The sequence below is a fragment of the Nyctereutes procyonoides genome, unplaced genomic scaffold (assembly GCF_905146905.1).
Source record: "Nyctereutes procyonoides isolate TBG_1078 unplaced genomic scaffold, NYPRO_anot_genome, whole genome shotgun sequence".
NCBI classification, from domain to species: Eukaryota; Metazoa; Chordata; class Mammalia; order Carnivora; family Canidae; genus Nyctereutes; species Nyctereutes procyonoides.
The window spans coordinates 25,220,562-25,246,106 of record NW_026575135.1 but is presented as its reverse complement, the minus strand read 5'-3'; positions in this window follow the sequence as shown (position 1 = coordinate 25,246,106).

Sequence of the window (25,545 nt, the reverse complement as noted above, 5' to 3'; positions counted from 1 at the left end):
AGATGAAGATGAAATCTCAAATAAGATGAAACAAGTGGCCAGGGAGCCCTACCGAGGAGATGACCAGCAGTGTTTAATGGCACCCAAATATCAAGTAAATGAGGACAGAAACAGCTCATTATTTTAACTATGTGCTGCCTATCCCCTCATTACCACAAAAACCTGTCACTCAAATGATCAGTTGGTTCAGTTTAATTGTTAATGCTTTCAGAGTTGTTTGTTTTCTTTTATGTTTTACTGGAAAAGAGCCATGAAGAAAGAAGCCGAATTGCAGGGGATTGGGTGATGAATAGGAAAGCATTGTCTGTGAAGAAAGGAAAGTTTGCAAGGATATGTGATTAGATGTGTGTTTTTGTTATTATCTTCATTATTAAACCATACATGAAAATTCAATTCCATCTACATTTCCCTGGAAACTTCATCAGTTGTTTCAATCCATACCTCACAGAGACAGTCATGGAATAGGTCAGCACTAGAACATAATTCCAATGTCTGGTTAAGCATTGAACTGGTTCCCAAGTAGCAGAACCATATTGCATTTTTTTTTTCTGAGTTTGTCTGTGTTTACTAGATATTGCTTTAACTTGGGGTGACTATTTGGGAAACTATTTCATTCATACTCTTGTGTCATAACTGTCATCTCAACTCCACATAGTTGGCTTTAAAAAAGTCCATGAGGAAGAAGCTTTGGGGGAAGACTTGTCAGCCATTTTACAAATATGATCCTGATGTACAGGCTGGAGAGTATAGACAAGCATCATCCCCTAGAAGACCTATGCCTAAATATGTATGACTTAATCACAATATTGTGAAATTGGAATAATAATATTAAACAAACACATGACACCTACTGTATGGCAAGCACTCTTCTCTTGCACCCTGTGATTCATTTAATCACAATTCTGTGCAGTGGGTGCTGTTATAACCCCTATTTTACAGATGAGGGAATTGAAATTAAATAATTTGTATATAGTCACATTGATAATGATGACAGAACTAGGAATTGAATCTAGACTTGAGATCCTATACCTTATTGTCTCTAGATAGGCTGTAATGTGGCTGTTTTTAAATCCTGTCCCAGCCACATGACTTTGCCTATGAAGTCAGAAAACAAGAAAGATGGCAAAAATGAAGAGTTCCATTTGAATCCCATATAAGGGCCAAGATTTCTGATATAATGCGAGGGGGTTGGAAAGAAAATTGAAGATGCTATTCATACCTTGAACTGGTATAAACAAGGTTTGTTGTAACATAATTCTCAAAAACTAAATGCCATCAGATTGTATTAAGCTCTGAGTGCCAGGCATAAAATGACTGACCTTGGAACCAAGCTCTGTGGTCTTAGACAAATGATCTAATTTCTATGAGCCTCAGCCTTCTAATCTGTGAAATGGGAATAACTACCTACTAACCCTTTAGAAGTGAGGCTTGCCACCAAATCATTGAGGAATAATTTATTTTAAAGTAAATATTATGATATGTTGGAGATGACTCATAAATTATTTTTATGAATGAGTTCCTTTAAAATATATTTGTAAAAAGTAAACCTAGAAAATTGGAAGATGTGCATACATCACAATCTTACAATGTCATAACTGCTATAGGAAATCTTTGCTTAGGTGTAAAATTCAAATGGCACTGTTTTGTTTAACAAAACAATAAAATAGGAACACAACATGACTGCCCCTTACTCAGCAAATATTACGAAATACCCACCACACTATATACTGCTCAAATGAATAAATTATATATATATATATATATATCAAAAGAATAAATCTAAAAAAAAAACGTTGAGTGAAACAAGTTAGTAGCAAAAGGATACATGCACTGAGATAATAGTCAAGTGTGCATATCTCTAGATACAAAGGTAGCAAAATTACACACACAAAAGCTAAGGAAAAATACCTGCCTTCAGAGAGTGATTCTTTCTGTAGGGGAGGTAATTACTGGAAGAATGAGTAAAGGTAGAGTCTGAAATTGCAGGTGAATTTGTAACATTTTCTTTCGTGATACAGAAAAAATAGGTCAACCTATTTATTTATTTATTTATTTATTTATTTATTTATTTATTTAGACAAAGAGGAGAGAACGATTGTGAGTGGGAGGGAGGAGCAAAGGAAGAGGGAGAGAAAGAATCCTAAGCAGAATTATACCCAGTGCAGAGCCAAAGGTGGGGCCCAATCAAGAGTTAGATGCTCAACTGACTGAGCCTCCCAGGCACCCCTCAACCAATTTTGACCAAATGTTAATGTCTATTTACAGTAATGATGAGACTATGAGAATGTGTTATATCACTTCCTTTTCTTTGTATATGTTTGAAATGTTTTGCAAGTTAAATAACTATTACAAAAACAATATAAAAGAGACTAACAAAGACAGCTACTATAACTATCCTATTAGTGACTTGTTCAACATCTAGACAGTGCTGCTTGCCTAGATATTTGCAAGAGGGGAGATCTCAAGTTAGTGGGAGGTTGTCCATAGTCATTAAGGTTCTTTCAGTTTCTGAAATACATGACTTTATGAAATGAATCTTAGAAAATACTTTATATCATGTTTAGTTTACAAAAAAAAATGGTCTCCTTTGAACTCTAATGCATATGAAATTCTAAAAGCTGTTGGGCCTTTTATGACCCTGTGGCTTCAGGATTCTTTTGTTCTCAGATTAGGAAACAAAGACGGCCACCTACTAATGGATGAGTGTGTTAACCCTGTCAGTGGTGGGCCACAATCCCCTGGGATACTGTTTACCCCTTCTGTGCACACCACCGTGGATTTTATATGCTTTTGCTTCTCATGCCCAGCATCTGTGACTCCAATGACCCCAGTGACTGCTCCAGGATGCTGAAGCCATTTTGCCTACTCAGACAGCTAAAAATGCCTTGGGAGTTGACTTCCCCCAAGCTAACCCCAGGGCAGCCTTAGTCAATGACTAGTGGAAGATATGAAATCCCAGCTCCTCTTAGGAAAAACCATACTTTACACATTCCAGCTTCCCATGGACTCATACTGGGGCTGAGACTACCTGAATCACACCTTTGTTTGGCCTCTTCCCCTTTCTGGTTCTGTTTTCTGCACTCCCTTAATGTTAGCTCCCTGGAACATTTAAATTACTTGATCACAAATCCTTGTCCCAGGGCCTCCTGAGAATCCTGACCCAAAGCAAGCAGTTAATGAATTTATTCATTTTTTTTCATTATCCCTCATACATCAAATCATTCTTGTAAGTTTAGTCACTCAAATCTGACCATCTCTAAATTTCCATGAATTCATATCTAGGACTTAGGCAAAAACAGGGGTTTGAGTAAGAAATGAACAAATTTCCATAAATCTCAGTACGAACTAAGAACTTTGGGACCCCCCACTATCAGAGTATAATATTGAGGTATGAAATGAGGTTCATTGCCCCCCCATGTTTCACAGACTGCTTTGTATGTTTAAATTTTGAGCATTATTTTCCAGCAGCTCTCAGAAAGAAATGGCAGAGGCCACAGTGCCAGGTGGTCCACGGATGTGCCTGGCAGGTGATGTCAGCAAGGCTTGGCAAGCGTGGTGGTATTGAATGAAAGCAGCAGAAGTGCCCAGCAATTGGCTGACACATTGCCAACACAGAAGTGCATAGTGGCTGTGGCACTGGAGCCCAGGAGAAGCAGAGATGCCTGGGGGGAAGACATTTCCTAGCACAGGTAACAAAAGCAGTATCTGACAGATGCCGTATGGTACCTGACTGAGCTAGTCTGAGAGCACATGTGAGTGAATCTTTGGATGAGGATTTTGCACAGGGCTGCAGGATGGCCTGAAGAGGTTCAGACAAGGACCAATGGGATACGGTTACTCTGGCCCACTTACCCCACAGCATAAAGAAGCACTCCATGCTTAAAAGACTTGCCATCAGAAAGGAGAAAAAAAAACAGTGTTTGATGCCCATAGCTACATCATTGTTTCTAAAGTCTCTTAGACTTTTTAGATGACATTGTTTTTGAGAAGCATTCACACTTTGGAGGATGAATGACGGATGGGTAACTTGTACTTTGTCATCAAAGTTTGGATATCCCAAGTGGGAAAAGAGAAAAGGAGGTAATAAAAAGGATATAGAGATTGCAAACATCAAAGGCCAGGTTGTAATTAAAAGCCATAAATGTGAGAATAATTTGATTTTCTCCATTAATTTTAAGTGTTAAAATGCCAGAGATGGGCTTGAATTTCTTGGAGTTTAGAAATGAGTAGGCAGGTGAGGTATAAGAATTCACCATCATACAAAGCTTCCTTTGGGCCAAAGAGCACACAGCTATAACTCAGCTGTTCTTCTACTATGTCATCTTCTTGTATAAAAGCCACTTTTGACCAGTTCAAGTGACAAAAGAAAGTGGATGGCCATGCTCCATCTGAATAGATATCTTAACTTTCTGTCACTTTAACATAACTTCACCTCTCCGTTTTGAATTAATGTGTCATATAAGAGATTAGGCTGTTGGCTCCTTTAGTTAAGGAGTTATATTTGAAAATATAGTTACTGTTTTTTTAAAAAAACAGATTTCCCTTCACTTGCTGATACTTCTATTCAGAAAATATAATTCACAAAAACTTCTATTGCTTTTAATATACACTTCATTGAAATGGGCAAATAGTAAAACCATGTTTGGCCTAATTTCCATGATATACTCCTCCTTTTATCAATACTCTAGATGTTATAATATATATAACACTTTTACTTTCATTTTGGAAATTTTTCCTATAACATACAACAATTTCAGAAGTTAACAAACAGTGCTTCCTGAGCACCATATGTTATATGGAAATGTTGAATCATATTATACACCTGAAACTAATATTACACTGTATATTAACTAACTGGAATTTGAATAAAAACTTTAAAAAATCACACCAATAAAAAAAAATCAGTGCTTTCCTATGATCTCCCTTAACAAGGACTTTTTTACCCACTTGGAATGTGCCTTCTGGAAATGTGTTCTGTTTGGAAATTATGAAAATAGAAATTGTTTAGTTATCAACTAAAATTCTTATACCTAGGTACAAAGTGTCCATATATCCTGAGAAATAGTTACTAGATCTTTGATAGTACCCTGACAATAAAGCAAATGTAACACTCTTTCCCATTGGATATCAAATACTTTCCTTTCAGACAAAACAATAAAGTAAAAATCCCGTTATAGAGTGTTGTGCCCAAGATTGCGAATCCGAGAAACCACCAAGGAGCCGACACCGATGCAAACACATGAGGGTTTATTTACAAGCTCGAGCTTGGGTCCAAGTATACCCGACACAGCGGAGCAGGGACTTGGACCCCGAGGTGGGTTTCAGCTTAGTTTTTTATAGACTGGTCTAGGGGACCTCCAGAAAGGGTGGAGGAATTTCTCAAGGTCTGTTTACATTTTGATATGGGGCTTTCAAGGGCATTGAGCTCTGTTCTTATTCTAATAGGGGCTTCCTGCCCTTGGCTTGGGCTCTGTTCTTATTCTAATATGGGGCTTTCTAGGACATTAAGCTGTAAGCTGTTTTCTTCCTGTAACTGAAGTAAAGTTCAGCTCTTATTCACAGGCCTGGGATGACTGTACTTGTGCTAACGCTAAACTTGAGGTGGAATGGCCTTGCTTTTTCTCGGCCTCCACAAGAGTATGTATTGTAACATAACGATCTTCACAATGACAGTGTAAGTGTCTCTCAGAATTCAGTCAAATGTCTATCTTGCTAATATCAGTACATTAAGCACAGATTCCTTTGTGAATTTTTGGCTTTAAAAATGCAAGCATGGATATGTCAATTATACAATGTGGGACCATAAAAATGGTATGTTAACACATATACAAAAAATAGCCCAAACCCTTTTTATAAGTGTGGAAGCAGAAGGAATGCTAGAACAACTTAAATTATTAAAGCCTGTGGCATTTGGGAGACAGAACAGTGGAGTATATTTCTATACTATGTATTCGTGTCATTGGCACCCAGCTGAATCCAGATCCAGACTTGGTGAGAGAGGCCTTACCAAGGTTGGTGAATTTTCAAGGGTCTCAACTCCCTTTTCACCTGTTCTCAGGATTCTGCCTCCATTAAACAGAAGGATCAGAAGAGGTACTCTGCATTCTCATAGCCTGAATCTTTCTTTGATTTTACAAAGGTGGGCAAGTTTCACTTTGCAAGTGTAGGAGTGAATTGCCTGAAGCAATGTGAAGTGAAAGACAATGTATCCTGTGGTCGGAGAAGGAGCTTCCCATCAGAGAGATGAAGTGGGAGTTCTTCCTTGTGGTAACTGAATTTGAGCATCACAGAAGTCAATGACTCTTCAACGTATACATCAACCTATGGCAATTATTTCATTTTGTAGTCCACCATATCAGCAATTACCATGTTACATAATCATATATGATCTAGAGCATCAGGGTAGTGTAGTGAAAAGCAGACATAGTATGATGGCTGATTTTATACATCAACTTAGCGATGCTCCGGATATGTATGTGGTCAAACATCGTTCTGGATGTTTCAGCCCACCGTGGAAATATAAAATAAAATTGTGTACACAATTATACTCATGAGGTAATACTGCAGTCATTTATTAATTTTAAAAAAGAATAAAAGTACTATGAATTCAAGCAACTATTTTATACTACAAAATGTCAGGACTGTCCAATCTACCATGCTTACTTGTCATTTTAAAATTATTTTCTTAAGATTTTATTTATTTATTCATGAGAGACACAGAGAGAGACATAGGCAGAGGGAGAAGCAGGCTCCCTGTGGAGAGCCTGATCCCAGGATTCCAGGATCCCAGAATCATGACCTAAGCTGAAGGTAGATGCTCAACCACTGAGCTACCCAGATGCCCCAGATCATTTTAAAATTAATCATACTTAAAATAACATTTGATAGATGAGGTCCTCTTTAAGTAACAGCAGCAACAAACTGAAGAAGTAACAATAGTTTGAGCAGCAGTAAGGCAACAAAGTATTAAAATATTTTAAATAAATGTTTATATTTTCAAATAAAATTTTCATTTGCTTGAGATTCAAGGTAATTTGCAAGTTTCTATCATAAAATAAATATTTTCTAAATAAGTGTGTACACTAGGAATAATCAAAATATTTTCATAATGGATATTTAATATTAACAAATATTTATATTAAATATTAAGTATTTTCTTCTAAAAGAACAAAAATTTTGACTTCTGAGAAAGTGAATGCAAAAAGGACGAAATAATCAAAATTGTTTCACTATCTGAAATATTGAATTTTAGTATTTTGAATTATTATAGATAATTGAGATATGTTTAATAATGGCCCTTATACATATCATCTTTAAATAATTAATGAAAAAATATTAATGTAGCTATACATTTCAATGTTTTATTTAAAACTAAATTTGAAACTATACAGAACTATTTAATGTGTTAGATTTTGGGCACTGGAAAGTTGGCTTGGACTGCCATCACAAATTACCATAGATTGGCTGGTTTAAAAAACAAGAATTTATCTTCTCACATTTCTGGAGGTTGGAAGTCTAAGGTCAGGGTGCCACCATGTTGGGGTCCTAGTGAGGGTTCTCTGGCCTGCAGACAGCCCCTTTCTCATTGCAGCCCTTCCTTGGTGTCTGTGATTGGAGGGAGATGGTAAGCATTGCTCCCTGGAGTCTTTTGTTATGAGGGCACTAATCCCATCATGAAGACCCCCACCCTCATGACCTCATCTAAGCCTAAATATCTCCCAAGGGCCCCATCTCCAAATACTATCACTTTGAGGGTACAAAGCTTCAACATATGAATTTTGGAGAGACAAAATTTGGTTCATAGCACATGCTCTTTCATAATTAAGGTCAAGGTATAAAAGTGGCAATCACTGATGCCATGAATAGAGGGGATATTGGATCATGCCTTTTACAGTGGCCATATGAGGACAGACACTTTTCCTAAACTATATGAAATTCCAGAGTGGTAAGAAATATAAAATATCTACCCACACCAAAGAGGGATGCAGAAAAGAACAAAAGGTTTAACTGAAGAAAAAGAGGATCTAGAAAACAAATTCAGGAATTAAGAAGGGGGGTTGTTGAAGGAGAGTCTGGGACACTTGAGGGAGGCTCCCTACAAAGGCTAATCTTCAGGGTTTTTTTTTTTTTTTTCTTTTTTAAAGTGGAAAAGAGAGAAGAAATACTCTAGTATTCCAGGGAAAAACACGTGAAGACATGAGAAACAAGTGCTTATTTCTGCAGGATAGAGCATAGTGCAGATTTTTCACTATCTTCACTGCACCTTTTACAGAGGGAATGGGTGCAAACATATTGATGAACTTTTTCTATTTTTCCCTTTTGCCATACTTGGCTTCCATCTATGAAATAGATTTGCTTGGGTGTGGTATTTTAAGAGTTGGGGTTTGAGAAGGAGTGGTAGATATAGGACTGTTATAGAAGGAATGTAAAAAGAAATATATATATATATATATATATATATATATATATATATATATATAAAACTTCTAACATTTATGAGTTTGCAGTAAGCCTATTGAATTGAACCACCAGGCTGAATATCACTATATATGAATCTAAAGATAATTCTAACAAGGTAAGGGTACATAACTATAACTAGCAACTTGATACCCTAGATGAAGTGATATTTTTCTATCTGTGAACATTCTTCTTATCTGCTAATTATAAAGTTACAAAATGGATATCCATGCACAGGTGAGCTGGAAGAGTGAACAACCAAATCAGCCATACCAACTTGGCAAATTGCATCCATCAAAATTGGACGATAGAGATTAATGAGCATAATTTTTGTTTATACATCTTAATCTCTGTTGGAATTCTAATGTCTGCCTTTGTTTTATTTAGCCATTATCATATTAATCAACAAAAAACTATATTATTCCAGCTAAGAATTTCTCCCGGGTGAAATTTTGAATTCAAATTAGCCCTCTGGAACTGCACCTAAGTGATTAAAAAATGAAGCTGTCAGAGAAGCTCCATATTCCTATGCCTCCAAACCCAGAGGCATGTGTGTGCATGAGATGTTCCTCTTTCAACCCCCAAGGGCTCCACAGCAGATATAAACAAGGATTAAAAAGAGGAGAGATTATTTCATCATGAATATTCTTGGCTTTTGGTATCTTGTTCATAGCTTCTTCCTGGGCACGAAGATATTATAATATTTGGCAATCTAGAACCCAATGGATAATGATTATATCTTTAAAAATCTTGATGTAGGGACACCTAGGTGGCTCAGCAGTTGAGCGTCTGCCTTCAGCTCAGGGCATGAACCTGGAGTCCTGGGATTGAGTCCCACATCGGGCTCCCTGCATGTATCCTGCTTCTCCCTCTTCTGTGTCTCTGTCTCTCTCTCTTTCTGTGTCTCTCATGAATAAATAAATAAAATCTTAAAAAAAAATCTTGATGTACAGGTATAAATACCACAGAATAGACATACCTCAAAAATCCAGCTCTCATGACTGATCCATATAGAACTATTAAAACTCTGAAATTTAATTTAGCTGTCATTGACTAATATTCATTTAAAAACATTAAGCCTAATGTTTTTAAAACATATCAAATTTATAACATTCACTAATTTATTTTTTATTTTTTTAACATTCACTAATTTATTTGATGCTTACAAATCATTATAAGGAAAGCCAATATCCCTCTTTAATAGATACAGGTACTGAGTTTCTCAAAAATTAAACCACTTTCATAAGATCATGCAGTTAAAAATTGTTATGCAAAGTTCTCAAAATCTAGTCTTTTATTCTAAATCCCACAACAACTCTATGAGGCATTACTAAAAGTCTAAGGAACAGAGAGGTGTCAGGGTATAATAGAGCACTAGACCAAAGCTTTGGTGAACCAAGTCTCTGTGTTCTGGGTCAATCAATACACCATTCATTTAACAAAAAATTACCGAGTACTTATAATGCAAGAGGCAGATGATAGCTGTCTCAGAGGTAACAAGATGAAAAGAGGTATGAATTCTGACCTCATTAAAATTATAATCTAGTGGATCAAGACAGACATGCATGCAGTTGATGATATAAGATGGGATATCGTTAATTTTGCAATGAGAAAGCAGGGGTTCTAGGAGAAAACACAAGGTGAGGGAATCTATCTTTATAGAGTTAGAGTGACTTTTTGAAAGAAGATGTCTTGGATATAGACTGTTTACTATTGTTTGAGTTTTGACTGTCAAAGAAAATAAAAATGTTTTCCATCTGGAAAATGTAGATAGCAGTATTAGTCTTGCTTGCCAAATGTGAACAAGTTAACGGCACACAGGATTACTCAGAGTCTGCCTCTAATTAAGTTATTAAGCCAATTTAGTAATAGAAAGGAAAAAAGAAACCTTATTGATTAGAACTGAGATATAATCATTGTTCTGTTCTATTCCACAAGAATATTCTAATTATGACCTTAAGGCAACCTACCAACTCAAACAACATGTACTGTGCTAAAAAATAAGTTACATGGAGGCACAATAAGATTACAAGGAACAAAAGGTAGGCAATGCATGGTTTAAAAATGAAGTAAAGACATACTGAATATTATATAAAAATAATTTTTAAAAACCAAAAGAAATATAGAAAATTATTGGCTAATTAGATTTAAAAATTCACACACAAAAATTAAAATCTTAACATAATGAAAAATGTATATACAGAAATAGCATTGGAAAGCTAAACATTTCAATTGATAAAAATTATCTTTTAATTTTGAAAAAATCCACAAAACCACATAGGATTGGTCAATCTTGCAAAAATTATAAAAAGCAAAGATTAAACTTGTATGTACTTATTTTCAAATATAAGTTTTAATAATTTTTAAAAATCAGCAACCAACAAAGCTAGCATGTACAAACATAGGATTTCTTAGGAAGGATCTCTGACCTGAAGCAGGTTTCAATGAATGGTACCTCTGGGGAATAACTAAAACAAAACCTTTCTTAAAAAATATAGAGCATATTTTCCTCTACCTTTGACCTAGTTGCCAATTCCCAAAGTACATCAGAGAAACAGAAAGACAAATTCTTGCAAATATTTCTATGGAAATAGGCAAAATAACGAAACAAAGTTCATCGACCTTTTATCTTTATCATTAAGTATTTATTTGTTTTTCTTTTACTTCTTTTTTTTTTCTTTTTTTTTCTTTTACTTCTCAACCACAGTTTCTAAACTCTATAATCATATAGATGGGTTCAGTGAAAGATGGCTGATGGAATCATTCATTGCTTTCAGATACTCTGCTTTTTGTCTTTAAATAAAACCTGAATATCCAATTACTCTTTTAATATTTTTGACCTCCTATGTTGATATTTAATCATTGCCTGTTTAATTCTTTGTTAATTTATTTTTAAAAATGAAAATTTCCCCCTACCCCCTCAAAAAAAGTGAAAACTTCCCTTGTCACACCCCGTTTTCCTCAGGTTCAGAGATAACTTTATTTGCAATAACTTTCTCCCATTAACAGACAAAAAATTATTTCAAACATTTTCCTTCCATCTCAACACAGGACTCAAAACCCATTCTCAGTGTTCTTATGGCATTACCCAAATCCATGCTTCTTTTATCAAAACAACACACATTACTTCTTAAATAAGATCACTGAATCATAGGTATGTGACTTTAAGAGATTCAAATAGAAAAGTGCTTGTTCTTGACATATAAATTGCATAAGCTAAAAAGAATGCCTTTTCCATCATTTAAAAAGACACATCGTGGTCCTAATTCCCTTTAATGTTTCCTTCCTGCTAGCTTTTATTTTCTCCTTGAACTCACTGTTATCCATTTAATGCCTATTTCAAAACTTGGCCTCCACATCTCTATATTCAATCCTTTGACATCTCCCCCCCACACATACATGCATGTGCACGCACACACACGGAAATTACTACATATCCATTTCCTGCTAAATTCTGACAATCACCCTTCAACTTTCGAAACGTAACTCCTGATGACTTCATAACAATATCCTTAAATTTACCCTACTTTTATTGCTACTTACTTAAATTAAAATCCATGCTCTCATTTTTATGGGTCACTAAATTAGTGACTACAATAGTAAGCCATGGAAATACAGGCTACTTAATGTAGTTAAAATACATTTCCATTTGCATATTCAAATTTCATAAAATTATTATAGTATCAAATAAATTTATGCATACACAGTACTTATCACAATATATGGGACATACTAAGCTATTAACAATGACTGTGATAATTGCTTCTACTACTATGTACTACATATTACCATACTAAAAGATATCCATCACTGAAAATAGGTGATAAAACACACAAAATTGTTAGATGTATGAAAATGATGATTAAATTCATTGTTTTCCCTTATAAATTCTGAACTCTAAAAAGAAATACAGAAGTTTTAAGACAAAAATAGCAGCTTAATCATTGGTAAAACAGAGCTAGAAAACACATCTTGGGTTTGATGCATCCATTATCTTTCTACTTATTTTTATTCCCTCAGTTGTCTTATGCATTAGTCCTGGCCACCCACCAGGCAATGGCTCACTTACTTTGCAGAGGTAGAACTAGCCCAATTAATTCCTTAATAATGTAGAAGTGGCAGTAGCAGAGAAAAGTAGCACATATCAACTATGGCAAGCCACATAAAGGAATAGGAAGGGAGGTAAGAAGGGGGGTGGACACATTGACTTCTTCCCATTCAGTAGTGTTTTTCCCATTTTTCCCCCATCATTTATCATTGATCATATGATCTTCAGTAAAGAGAAATGAGTGTGAAGTGAAAATAATCAGAAGCTCTCTCTGTCACATTTCTTAGGGGGTTCAACTTCCAAAATCATTGGTAGAGGAAGGAAAAGAGGAGAAAGGATGTCTTCCCTACAAAATATTTTACTTATGAAAACAACAGCAACAAAATCTTTTGATCACTTACCTGTCTTATTCATTCTGAGCAAATTATCTACAACAGTTTGAAGTCAGAGCTCTGGGGGAGTGACTTGGCAAGCTCCTCCCCTTGTAGACACCAACCCTTACTCACTCAGTAACATTAGTGTGATAGATTGGCTCTGTCTCTCACTGCTCATCTGATTGATGAATGAGAAAAGTAAGAGATCTAAGGAGAAACAGGTTTGTAGGGTGAAATTTACAACAGGAAAGCTTTCTAGACTCTAATGCATCTACTATATTTATGGTCAAAAATCATTACCTGAATTTCCCACTGTACATAATATTTACACGCTACTAACCTAGATGAGTAATTAAGTGTTTATGTGACTTTTCTAGTAAAGTGGTCGTACAGCAGTCATGAGTAGAAATTATGCTCAGTGTCTTATTTATGACACCAGATTCTCATTTTGCTGCCATGACTTGAAAAATCTTCTTGGCTTCCCCATTTATTATATCCTAAATAGAATCTTAAAAAATCCTATATTTATACCAACAAGTTTCTTTCTATGTGACACATATTTTGGAAAACTATTTTTGAAAAGAATTTACTCATACTGCATATTTTTCCTTCACATTACTATAGTTTGAGAAAAACTGGGAATTCTAAGGACAATTTAATAAACCATTAGTTTTGGCTTCCAGGGGTTTGTCATCCATTTTTGTAAACTTTACACTGATTTCCCACTGGGATATCATCCACTTTCTGATTTTCAGGTTCTGCACTTCATGTAGTCTCCTCCACCTATATCTTTTTTTTTTTTTAAGATTTATTTGTTTAATTAACTCGCTAGCTCCAGTTCTGCGTCCCCCCCTCAGTTGCCTCTTCGCCCTGCACTTCGCATTTCCCAGGTCTCTCCACACCCTCCTCCACTCTTGCATAGAGCTTAAATAGGCCTGATGTTTGTGGCTCAAATACCCCTGACGACAGAGAACAATCACAGATGCCGACCCAAAAACCCTGAGTATTTCCCTTAACTTTAATAACAGCCCCAAGTGGCACCATCACCATTAACCCTAGTCAAGAGCAAGGCTTTTGTAATCCAAACCTAACCCAAATAGTACATGAAATGTAAACAACCCTATAAACCAAATGCATGTCATATGCCAACAAAAGGAGCCTGAGTCCAAACTCTAATCACAGCACTCCTCTACCCTCACTCTTCGAGTCCCAACATTCACCCCGCCCCCCTTCCCACCCAGCCTGTCCATCAACTTACTAAACTACAGACGAAAAAGGACACTGTCTTAACCAAAAGCAGATTCCCTGCTCCCCATTAATGTACTATACCCCAAGAACCATATTGCGCCACATATGTAACATTACCATCATCAAATCTCACCTATCATAACTATCCTAAACCACCTAATACACCATATATCTCCTAGTCAAAAAACAATAGTAATACTCAACAAACCAGCAAATAAACTAATGAATATATCCACTAAACACTTGTCACACCCTAGGATATTTTGCTTGATTAGTGCTCTTAGTTGTTTCTGTCATGTAACTAGAACCCAGAACCCTTAACAATCACCTAATGCTAAACGACTCACAAACATATTCAACCCCCCCCCCACCTACACATCAAAATCTCCTTACCCCACACTTCCCTACCCCCACTAAACCCCACCAATCCCCCTCTAAATCCACCATACAGACCTCCAAAACGCAACACACACCAACATGCAACCCCCCCATTACCCCCCTCCCCAATTCCCACACATAACCCCACCCCCCCAGACATACAACCCACATGCAAACCTAACCCCATCCCACCACCTACTCCACAAAACCCACCACACCCCACTCCCCCAACCCCCCCACCCCCTTAAACTCACAATCAAACAATCATTACATATGAAAAAGCAAAATAACACAACAACAAAATATTCCTACAAAATGTCAGAATCACATTGAGCAATCTCAAAAGAGAAAACAAAAGAGGCCATTATAGTTAGGCATTTTTCCCCTATCTACATGGATTTTATGAACTGTTACAGAGAATGAATCTGAATGACTATTAAGCTCTAAATTTTTTAGGTAATTAAGTTGGATGGTGAAAGGATGATTTTGCCTAGTGGATCATATTGCTAGGTTTTTAATGTTTATATTCATTAATTTTATTGTACATGGGCATACAAGGTGTTTTGAGTCAGAGAAAGATTTCTCATTAAATGCCTCATGGTAAATGATAAGTGTGTTAATCCCTTTGCACTAAGCCTCACCCTTAAAGTATGCGACAAAAGCCAGGGCAAGTACCCTATGCACGTAGCTGGACAACGATCAGTGGGTCAATAGGGTAAATCATCTTTCTCTGCTTAAAAAGGGGAAGGATACTACTGTTCTGCTCCCCTCCTAAAAGGGGCTTCTCCTTACTCCAGTCATTCACTGTGTAAATAAAGTTTCTTGGTGGGATCTAGATAGCCTTAGGAGTCTCCAGCTCTTATGACCCAGAGATATCTCCAAATTCTAGATTACATCTCTTCTGACACATAAATACTTAGAAAGGCAGTCAATCTAGGCTTACTGGCATCATTTAGTCTTGGGTTTCTTTTCTGGCACAGAGTTACTAAAACTACTGGAATCCCTAGGTAGTGAGAATTAGAAAGGTGCATATTATTGTATTAATGAGGTGACTTGTGGAAAGCAGGGAGGTAAGCTAAGGATGGGGGTTGGTTGCCAGAGGAGCCAAACATGTGTTTAGAGGGTTAGAAATATCAGTCCCAGCCCAACTCACCTCTGGGACAGGAGAAGGGCTGGAGGTTCAATCAATTGTCAATGAGTTAATCAACCATGCATATGTAACGAAGCCTCCACAAAAACCCAAAAGGATGGGATTCAGAGAGCTTCCAGGTTGGTGAACCAGATTGCTTCCACATGCCAGTCCTCAAACTCCACAAAAATCCCTTGTTCAGGACCTTGCTCTGTGCATCGCTTTATCTGGCTGTCGATTCTTATCCTTTAATATCCTCTGTAATAAACCAGTAATCCAGTAAGTAAACTGGCTTCCCAAGTTCTGTGAGCCACTTTAGCAGATTAACCCAAACCCAAGGAGGAAGCCATGGGAATCTCTATTTTAAAGCCATTCAGTCAGAATCCGAGGTAACAGGCTGTACTGGTGATTGGCATTTGAAGTACAGGGCAGTGTTGCATGACTGGGCTCTTATCCAGTGGAATCTGATGCTATCTGCATGGAAATAGCATCAGAATTGATTTGAATTGTAGGACACCCAGCTGGTGTCAAAGAATGGCCTGATGCTGTGGGAAATCTCCCCTTTAACCACACACATGTTGGAATTAGATGCAGAACCCTTTTTTGGGATGGGGGGGTTCACTTAAGGACTTTGTCTAGGCTGTAACCATTTGGCTTTTTCTGGGGGATAAGAGGCTATACTATTCTTTTAGATCAAAGCAATTAACAAAGACTACAGATCTAATTCTCATGTATGTTAAGAGTCTCAAAAGGCAAGGATCTACCACCAGCACTGAGAAATCCATGATTCGCTTCTTCACATGTTTAAATAAAGGATTTTTGTTTAAAAGAATCATTATAAACACTATTGTGTATTACTTTATAATCAGAACACTATTAGCTTACCAATGAAAGATTTGACCTACATAAAACAGATTCATAAGAATAAAATTTTAAGCCTGTTCAAGAATAGTATTGGATTTTATTACCTTATAAATAAATCCTATAAAAATCCTAAGTCATAACAGAATTATATAATTTTAGTAGGTTTATGCAGTGAGGGTAATGTCAATATTAAACTAAAATGTTGGTGTCATAAAAACAATCATGTTTCTGTTCCAAACCAATCATTTAATATTCTGTCACGTGATGCCAGGCTAGGAGTCAGAATCACATTTCTTCTTTGCTGGCTGGTAGTCTGCTAGGCTGGGCCAACAGAAAGCACTAGAAGGAGCCAGTAGGCCAGAGGGAGAAGAAAGATCTTGGGCCTGGTTGCCCATTACTACTGCCAGCCTCATGTCAGCCATGAACTTTTACCCTGGTAGTGGTGGTGAGCTCTTATATTAGAGGATGGTTCCAATTTCCAGCATTTTCTCAGACTCCTCAAAAGAACTTCATTCCACCCTTTCAGCTATACAAACGACATGCAAGACAGCATCCATACTTAGAGGTGTGAGACCCAGGTTCTGAGCTTCTAAGGAAACAATACTGGTTGGACCTCAACTTTGTTCTCTCAGCCTAAAAGCTGATAGATTTTTTTCTGCTGCTACCCCTGTAATCTCTTTTGGCTACTTAGGTATCCAATATGTATTTTGACAACCTCCTATATTAAATTCTTTCTTTAACATAACTGGAATGGCTTCCCTTTCCTGACTTGACCATGACTAAGAGTTAAAAATCAGATGGCCCCAAACAAAGGGAATGTGAGCTTCCAAGTCAGTAAAGGTTCAAGACCTCTAACCAAGACATATTTATATTATGATCAAGATTCATTAACTCTGAGCTCAAAATATATGGATTTCAGTGTCAAGTAAGCTAATATCTGATGGTGATTTAGATAAGATGATTTAAATAATTTGGATCTCTTCATTTTTTATGTGAAATATTTGGACAAGAAGATTGATTCATCTTGAACTCCAAAATTCCATTATACTTGTTGCAAATTTTTTAAGGATGTGGTAAAATGTAAGTCACATGTGAAAAATCCTAATCAAAAGAGATTTAATCTCAGAGGCATCAATATCAAACTTAGACTATAAAAACACACACATGTTGACACATGCACACATTCACACAGACTCTCAGGGACTCAGACTTCTCAAGATTAAACAACTCAAAGTAGTGAATATATTTAGAATTACTGGAGTTAATCATACTTTTCACTCATTTTAAGACAAAGCAATCTTCTCTTCACGGCTGGAATTTTAAATAAAAAAAAAAGTACGTCACAGATACTTCACAGATATTTGGAGCAGTTATAATAAGATTTTCATTATTTGAAATTTTCACTTATTATAAAAGATTTTCCTCGAACTTTTTTTAAAAAGGTATTAAAGTTAAGATTTTTTAAAATTCCCTTTCCTTGGGCACCTAGGTGGCTCACTTAGTTGAGTATCTGACTCCTGGTTTTGGCTCAGATCATGATCTCAGGGTCTTGGGATCAAGCCCCATCTTAGGCTCTGTGCTCAGTGGGATGTCTACTTGAGATTCTCTCTCTCTCTCTTCCTCTGCCCCTGACCCCTGAGTGTTTTCTCTCTAATAAATAGATAAATCTTTTTTTTAAAGAAAAAAGTTCCTTCCCAGTTTTATTTAATCTGTTTGGGAGTGTTATGTTTTTATATGATACATCGTGTCAGTTTAGTGAATTTTCTTGCTAAATTATTATATTCCCTAAATACTGATTCAGATAAATTTTATATACAATCTTTTATGAGAGATAACAGCAGGTAAAACAAAATATATAGAAGTGCCAAAATCACAGTCAACACTAAGTTACATATACCATCATGCACTAAATTCTAATAGTAGATTTGTTTTCCCCTTTCTATATCCCTTATTTTTAAAATCGCTTTTTATTTTTTATTTTTATTTTTTTAAGATTTTATTTATTTATTCATTTTTATTTTATTTATTTATTCTCACACAGAGAGAGAGAGAGAGAGGCAGAGACAAAGGCAGAGGGAGAAGCAGGCTCCATGCAGTGAACCTGATGTGGGACTCAATCCCGGGTCTCCAGAATCACGCCCTGGGCCGAAGGCAGGCACCAAACCACTGAGCCACCCAGGGATCCCCCTAAATATCCCTTTTAAATGAATATTTCCAGACTTACAGCCTAATGATTTTAAATAAACAACTGCTTAGGGTTTTCACAATAGTCCCTGCATCAGTTTTCTATAAAAATTTAAGAATCTCAGTCATGTTCAAGTCTCTGCCAGTGTAAGAAGAGTCTCTCCTCTCCGTAAAGGGTCTGAACTCATTTCCTTCCTTGAATAGCCTAGTTGTTTTTTTTTTTTTTTTAAGAAGAGTCAGTGTACTTCCCTGTTTCTTTTCATTTCTCATGAGTTTTTGTTGAGTATACTGTAAATCAGACCTTCTGCTTCCCAGGTTTTGGTATTTTTTTTTCTGCTTGTTGTTGGTAGTGATGCTGCTGTTGGCTTGGTTAGTGACTCTTCTGAACTAATCCTGTGACGTCTGTACTGTTAGTAATGTGTGGCCAATGCAACCCTTGCTTGGTTCGCTTAGTGGTCAGCTAGTGATCAAACAGAGATGACATCAAATGCCTTGTGCCCGGTGGTCTGCCAGCCTTGCTAAGGGCTCTGTGTCTCTCTCAGTCGCGTATCTTTAATGCTCTCTTAGGGCATCTCATTCCTCTGCCTTTGCCTTCATTTCCCTACATCTGGAGAGTCCATTTATGCTTTCTAGAATCTTTTCCAATATGCTCTTTCTATCCTACCTTTCCTCATTTTACTTGAAGAAAAATCTTCATACAACTGAGATCATTTTTTTTAACAGATGTTGTTGCTATGAATAAACATGTGTGCTTACTTTAGAGAGAGTTTGTAATTGATCTTTGGAAAAAAAGGAAGCAAATTTCTAGGAAAAAAATCATGTGACAGAGGTATGTATTTTTCAGAATTTTTTATCCTGGAACTGTTGTAGGACTGGGTAGATGGCATTATTGATCTTTTCTATTTCTTACATTTGTAAGAGAACTCTGGGAACTCAATAAACACTTGTTGACTGATGATTTGAAAGTTCTTACTCTATCTCAGGGGAGCCAAACAATCGTTGCACGTCATCTTTATTCATAGGACTGTGTGGTCTTCCTTTGTGTTCTGTTTACAAATCAATTTTGAGGGCAAATATACCAGGACATGCACACCTATGCAGCTAAAATCTCTTATATTCATATCTGTGCTGATCAACTACAGTATGTGTATATATGTAATATTAGAGGTGAGATGAAAAAGGGGCAAAGTGAATGTCATCATTTGTCATATATGAATCTGTTTTTAAAAATTAACTTTACCTATATAATTCTCATCAGTATGGAGTATCTGAGGAAAGTAGGATATTTATTTATATGCAATACAAACTGCTCATTCATTCTGGATTATTAGTTCCTTTATTAGAAAATATTTGGAGTACACTGTCTACAGATAATTTGTATATCTTAACATGACTCTTAAACTGACAAAACAGTACTAGGACATCATTGGTAATAAGCCCACATGAATATTGTTACAGCATAGTTAAATTTAAACCCTTAACCATAACTACAAAACCCTTTTTAGACATCTTTGCATTATTTGCCCAGTGTGGTGTTTGCACACCCATATGCACCATATACATGTATACAGAATTTCATATGTATGTATGTGAAAATTTACTTCAAACTGATTCATCAGAAAAACAAAAGTATCTTCCCCCAAATTAAGAGGCCTCTCTTGTATGTTAACACAGACTTTCCTTTCCTCTGAAATAATAAGCAACAATTACCAAAAAATAAAAAGTGGTTTTGAAATTCAGGCTTATAAATCCTTCTTCTCTTTAGAATTTCTAGGAAAAAATAGTTTCTTTTGCTACCATTTTTGAAAGCTCAATATGTTCCACTTAAACATTTTCTAGAAAATGTCTACTGGAAGAATGAGAAATTTTGAGCATTTGCCCTTTCCCTAAGGTCTTATTTTATTCCCTCTTTTATTTACCACCTTCTAGTTATATAACTTTAGCCAAGCTACTTAATCATCATAAGCCTTAGTTTCTCTTCCATAAAGGGAAAAGGTAATGGCAACAGATACCTCAAAATACTACTGAGAAAATTGAAAATGTCCTGTTTCATCTGTGCTTAGCTACTCATAAGGAGATAATATGGGTTAGTAAATGCTAATTGTTTTTTTCCAGCTTTATTGAGATATGATTGACAAAAAGTGTATATATTCAGGTTGTAGGACATGACCTTTTTTTAAAGGTATCACATGATTTAATAAACATACACTATGAAATTACCACAGTCAAGTTAATTAACATATCTGCCACCTCACATATACTTTTTTACATGTGCGGTGAGAACACTTAAGACCTACTGTCTCAGCAAATTTCAAGTAAACACTGCAGTACTGTTAACCATTATCACTATTCCATTCATTAGATCCCCAGAACTTACTTACTTATAACTGAAAGTATGTATCCTTTGACCAACGTCTCCTCATTTCCCCTACTCCCCCAGGCTCAGAGAGTTTCCATTGAAGGAGAGGGGTTTCTTTACAAAGTTATAGATTTAAAATAGTTGATTTTTCCTCTTTTAAAAACTTTGATTTTTTTTAAGATTCTCTATTTTGTTTGTTTTTTATTGTTTTAATTCCAGTGTAGTGAACACAGTGTTACATTTGTTTTCAGCACAACAGTATAGGATTCATATATTACTCAGTGCTGCTCAACACCATCTCCTTCACCTCCTAATCTCCTTCACCTTTAAGTGCTTGGAACATCAGATAGAACGTAACCCAAAGAAGCAAAACATTTAATCAAACCTTATAAATCTAATAAATGAAGTGTAAAGTAAATAAAACAATTTATTGTATACGTTCAATAGTTGATATATTTAGTCAGGTTTTCTTTATCTTTTCTAACTTCACATCACAAATGTAATATTAATGACATATTTCAAATTGAAGTTTCAAGATTAAAATGTTAGATTCTCTAAACAACAAATGTAATATCAATGACATATTTCAAATTGAAGTTTCAAGATTAAAATGCTAGATTCTCTAAACAACCAACATTGAAAAAGAAACACACAGATCATTCTGAATTTATACAAAATTAGTATTTACTGGATTTAGTTTACCAGTCCCATACTCAAATTGTTACCTTGCATACTTAAAGAAAATAGAATTACTATCTCAGATGGTCTAAAATTATTTTAACCCTTAAGCAACTGATTTTGGTCCCCACTCAGCACACTGGTGGATACACTGAGTCCTTTTTATACCAAATACCTCAACTGGAGTTGCCAAGGTTCCAACACTTCACAATGCAAGTTTAGATACATAATTTCATTGGACATTATTCTCCACCCACATTGAGTTCAACTAATTTTTTTACTGAGGGATTGCATTCTGCACTTCTTTTGCACTTTTCTTGGTTGCTTAACCATGATCTGTGACATTTTAATGCTTTTGTATTTTTAGGCAAGTTTTTGAACATACCTCTGTTCTCACTTTTTTTTTTTCATCGTGATAAGTGTATTCTTTAATTTCAATCACCTACCTAGCCCATCCCCCTACCCACCTTCCCTCTGGTAATCATCAGTTTTTGTCTATAGTTAAGAGCCTATTTCTTGGTTTGTCTCCTTTTTTTCTTTAAATTTTTCCTTTGCTCATTTTTTTGTTTCTTAAATTCCACATATGAGGGGGATCATATGGTATTTGTCTTTCTCTGACTGACTTATTTCACTTAGCATTATACTCTCTAACCACCCATGTGTGACAATTGGCAAAAATCTCATTCTTTTCATGGTTGAATAATATTCCATTCCATATATAAATCACATCTTCTTTATCCATTCATCAGACACTTGGGCTGCTTCCAAATCTTGGCTATTGTAAATAATGGTACTATGAACATAGGGGTTCATAAATCACTTTGAATTAGTGTTCCTGTATTCTCTGGGTAAATACACATCAAATCCTGATGTGATTGCTGGATCATAGGGGAGTTCTATTTATAACTTTTCGAGGAAAATGCATATTGTTTTGCAGAGTGGCTGCGCCATGTTGCATTCCTACCAACAGTGTATGAGGGCTCCCCTTTCTCCACATTCTCACCAACACTTGTTTTTTCTTGTGTTGTTGTTGTTTTTTATTTTTATTTTAGCCATTCTGACAGGTGTGAAGTGATAACTCATTATGGTTTTGATTTGCATTTCCCAGATGCTGAGTGATGTTTTGAGCAACTTTTCATGTGTCTGTTGGCCATCTGGATGTCTTCTTTGGAGAAATGTCTGTTCATGGCTTCTGCCCATTTTTAATTGGATTATTTGTTTTTTGGTTGTTGAGTTGTATCAGTTCTTTATGTATTTTGGATACCAAACTTTTAATGGCTATGTCATTTGCAAACATCTTCTCCCATTCAGTAGGAATTACCTCAGTTATTAGTTTTAGTTGATTATTTAGTTTTAGTTTTGTTGATTATTTCCTTCACTGTGCAGCAACTTTTTGTTTTGATGTAGTCTCAACAGCTTATTTTAGCTTTTATTTCCCTTGCCTCAGGAGATATAGCTAAAAAAATGTTGCTATGGCCAATGTCAGAGACATTACTGCCTGTGCTCTCTTCAAGAATTTTTATGGTTTCAAATCTCACAGTTAGGTCTTTGATCCTTTTTTAGTTTATTTTGTGTATGGTTTCATTCTTTTGCATGTGACTGTCCAGTTTTCCCAACACCATTTGTTGAAGAGACTGTCTTTTTCCCATTGTATTTCATTTGTCCTTTGCCAAAGATTAATTGACCATGTAATTGTGTGTTTATTTCTGGGTTTTTTTCTTCTTTTCCATTGATTTTTATGCCAGTACCATCTTGTTTTAATTACTACTGTTTTGTAATTTAACTCAAAGTCTGGGATTGTGATGCCTCCAGTTCTGTTTTTCTTTTTCAAGATTGCTTTGGCTATTCAAGGTCTTTTATGGTTCCATACAAATTTTAGGATTGTTTGTTCCAGTTCTGTGAAAAATGCTGTTGGTATTTTGATAAAGATTGCATTAAGCCTGTAGATTGCTTTGTGTACTATAGACATTTTAACAATATTTGTACTTCTAACCCATACCCCTGCTCTCACTTTAATATTCTATAGTCATTGCAATGGCTTTTGACATTTCTAACACTTTCACTTTTTTTCATTTTTATGGAAACACTTTTGTACGTATATATTGCCTCATCTTTCATTACTTATTTTGGCTAGATATTTAGAAATATTTAAGTATTTATGAAGTCTTACTACAGATAGACAGGTATTGTGGCAAATTGTGTTACAGAAACACTTTCCTACCATCATTGAGGAAGACATTGTATTTGAAGTTATCACTCCATGGGCTTGATTTAACCCTGGGGAACTGTGGAGTTTGGGAATTTCATAATTGCACCAAGTATTATTTATGAACTTAATAAATAGTTTCCTAGATAATATTCTGCCTTTTCTAGTGCTTTTTAGATATTATAACTAATTAATTTGTTTTAAACATTTCTAGATTCTAATCTTTTGTTTTTATGTACTTTTCAAATGGTTGTTAAAATGTAATTGTAAGCATTTGGGATTCCACAGGATACTTTGATATTAAAATATGGTCTTTATATTTCAAAATTTGTAAGCAAAGATGAATAACACATAATTACTGATTTCAAGGAGTTTACATTTTAGAAAAAGAAAAAAATATATATGAAGAGGACACCAATAAAAACATACTATGGCAGCAGGGTGCTTGGTATCATAGGAAGAAATGAGAAGAGGTTAATCCAGACTGGACAATTTTAAAAAGATTTCATACCTTTGTAAGATTTAAAATAAATGTAGTATATAATTGCCTAAATTAAAATACAGGCACTTTCTGAATAAAATTTAGCATCCATCATCACATTTAAATCTACTCTTTTGTGCAGACTTGCTAATAATACTATAAATGTTTATTTATACTTTATTACCAGGAGGTGGCAAAATACAGACCAAAATCCAAATCAGCTACCCTATTCACTTATTTATCGTCTAAAGCTCTTTTGTAATAGTGACATAAATTTGGACAGTGTAATTGAAACCATATGGCTGGAAAATCTGAAAATTTTTGTTCTCTGGTCTAATGGCAAATACTTGCTGACTCCTATCTCATTTATATTAATATTAGGCATTGCTGCAATGTCAACCCAAAACTTCTAGGTGTCCTAACATCACAGCTCTGGTTAATTATCACAGCATCTGGCTATAGAGCTGGTCTCATTTTCCTGGACCTTATTCCTCTACAACATCTAATCAAGAAAGGGCAATTTCCTACATTATACTTTTTTTTTTTTAATGATGGAATCTCTCCCCTTTTTCCTTTCTGCCTGAACTAATTTACACCAAAAGCTTAATTAGTTCCCTAACTGAATCTCCTATATGTGTCCTAGCAACACTTAGAAAATGGTCACTTTTAATTGCCCTTGAAAAAGGTTTATTCAGAAAGGAATAAAACATTTCACATAGAAACACATAGAATTTTTGAATAGGGTCAAAAGAATCCTGACTTCATGGAGCTTACACTTGAATATATTGAAGAGTGTGGAAGTAAACTAGCCTTTTCTAATAAGCAACAGGTCCTTCATCATAAAGAAATATTCACCTATGAGCACAGGGTAAAGATTAATTTTTATAGTCTCAAAGTCTAAACATGAGCTTGATTCAAGATTTCTGTCTTTTGTGTATTTTTGTACAGTAAAAGGTCAATGTGTGAATGTTTAATAAAGGCTTACTCTTTACCCTGTATTAAGAACACTGAATCAAAGTGAACAAGGTATTAACCTTAGGTCTAAAATGCTTATATGTTTATAGAGGAGACACCTATTTATTGAGGCAATTGTGACATAACAGGCTTTACTAAGTGCTACAAGAAATATATTTTGCATG